A 2,679-nucleotide genomic window follows, 5' to 3' on the forward strand; every position below is an offset into this window, starting at 1 on the left:
CACAGCTGTGCCTATTTAATTTGCATTTCTCTCAGAGGAAGGAAGTTGAACATGGTTTCAGTGGGTGAGTCTTCTGGATTTCCTTTTGTGTGACTATACGTTCCTCTCTTCTGTCCATGCAGTTTTTACTGGGATTGTTGGTCTTTTCCTTCTAGATTTATAGGGGCCTATATATATATATATATATACATACATATATATATTTGTATATATATATATATATATATATATATGATTTGTAATTTTTTCCATCAGCTTGTTGTTTGTCTTTAAACTTTGATTTTTTTTTTCCCCACATGGAAATGTTCGATTTTATGTAGTCAGATGTATCCAACTTTTTCTCTTGTGGCTTTTCTGCTTTTTTGTTATACTTAGAAAAGGTCATATCAAATAAAAGCTGTACAAAAATCCCCTTCTAGGAATTTGTTCTTCATTCTTTAGTCCCTCTAGCTTTGATCCAACTGGAATTGGTATTTGTTTTTTCGGTTTTTTTAATTTTATTTTTTTGGCTGCTTTGAGTCTTTGTTGTTGCACGTGGGCTTTCTCTAGTTGTGGTGAGTGGGGGCTTCTCTTTGTTGCAGTGCACAGGCTTCTCATTGCAGTGGCTTCTCTAGTTGCAGAGCAGGGACTCTAGGTGCGTGGGCTTCAGTAGTTGTCAGGTGTGGGCTTCAGTAGTTGCGGCACTCAAGCTCAGTAGTTGTGGCGTGCGGGCTCTAGAGCACATACTCAGTAGTTGTGGTGCACGGACACCACAACTTAGTTCTTCCACAGCATGTGGGATCCTCTCAGGCCAGGGAACAAACCTGTATCCCCTGCATTGGCAGGTGGATTCTTATCCACTGCACTACCAGGGAAGTGCCTGGTATTTGTTTTAAGGTGTAAGGTAGGGAGCCAAGTTAATTTTTTTCCCATAGGTTATCATCCAGCGATTTCAACATCATCTTTTCTTGGAGGTTATTCTTGACTAAATCATTCCTAAATCATTTTAGGAAATGTACCACTGGGGAAATAGCATGTTCTGTGGCGGATAGAGAGAGAGAGACCAGGATGACAGGATGGCAGGGTGGGACGTGCCTCCTGGAGGTTGAGAAAAGGGAGAAGAAAGTCCACTTGAGGGGATGCATTTGATTTTTTTTCCCTTGGACACTAAGGTCATTTTTGGTATCCAGTTTTAACTTTGCCTGCCACACCATAATTCCTTCAGTAGATTTGGTGACCTTGACATCACCTTGACGCAGTCAGAGTCGTGGGGAATTGAAGAGTAGCAGGAAGGGAAATCTGTTCCTTCCCAAGGACCCTCTGCTGAGACCAGCTGGCCGAGGCCTGTGGATCCTGAGCAAGCCATCCCACCCTCCATTTTGGAGCAGGGAGGGGGTTTATTACAACACAACTAGGGCACTTCAGGGTGCTGGAGAGCCTCATGGGACTGACTTCAGGTCCTGCAAACTGAGAACCAGCTGCATTTGTGAGTAAAGCAAGGACAGAACAGGCAGGGCTCGGTTGGGCTGCACCCATCTCCCTGCTCCCCCTGCTCCCTTCTTCCTTCCCAGCTCCCGCTCCTCCTCCTCTTCTCTGCCACTAAGACCCATCAGGCATGGCCTTGGATGCCATTCAGGCCCTGGGTCCTCCCTTAATACAGTGGAGGCCAAACAGGCCCCCTCTGATGCTAGATCTGCTTTGAAGATATTCTGGAATATTCTGGTGGGCACATGTCAGATAGCACCTGGGGAGGCTCTGATCCAAAGCAAGTGAAGGCCCAGGTTCCTGACTATGATGCTAGTGGGAGGCAGGGCAGGGGTGGGGGGTGCATGTCTTACCTGTTCCTCTGCCCCCAACCCTGACAAGCATCCTTCCCTCCACCTCCTTCTGGGAATTGCAATAGCAGATGCTTTGCCTCTTTCAGCCACTAGGTGACAGCAGTGGAAGCCATATTCAGCCCCACTCCATCCTTTCTCTTTGGAGCTATGGACTTAACCTTCCAAGATAACCTGAGGTTATCCAGCGGCCCCCAGACCTCCAAGCAGCTGAGGAAAGATGGGACCACATTCTCTCCAAGCCACAGGACCCCCTTCCATCTCAAAAAAATGAGGGGCTTGTGGCCCTGGCTCCTTTCCCAGCAACTCCCCTGGGGGCTGTTGGAGTAGTAGCTGGGTAGAACAGAGACTGGGGTGGTACTCAGGAACTTGGCTACTGGAGACACCCACAGCCACACCCACACCAGGCCCACTGATCCCTAGACAGTAACCAGGAAGACCCTTCCTGGAGCCTGAGGACTCTGGGAGTGTAGAGGGAGAGAGAAGAGGGCGGAGTAGGTGGGGAGAGGAGCCACGACTGTCGGGTGGGGTTCCACGGCCCCATGCTGGTTCCCCACCCAGGATTCAGCACCAGGGTGGCATTAAAGGCTCTGGCATTGCCCCTCTGTGGGCTGAGGCTGAACTGGGCCCTGAAGTCATTCCCCCCTCACCCCACCCCACCGCAACATGTGGAGCACATCTCCCCTCCTCTCCACAGAGGGCAGTGGGTGTCCTAGAGGGATTATAGATTCTCCCAGCATCTCGTCTCCCACTGCCTTGTCCCCCTCCCCAAACTCTGCATCACTCAGGCTACACCAGCCTCCTTGTCATCCACTATAGCTCCAGACATCTCTCATTTACCTCCATCACGTTGGGGGCAGAAGTA

This window comes from Kogia breviceps, chromosome 10 (genome assembly GCF_026419965.1).
Source record: "Kogia breviceps isolate mKogBre1 chromosome 10, mKogBre1 haplotype 1, whole genome shotgun sequence".
In the NCBI taxonomy this organism is placed as follows: domain Eukaryota; kingdom Metazoa; phylum Chordata; class Mammalia; order Artiodactyla; family Physeteridae; genus Kogia; species Kogia breviceps.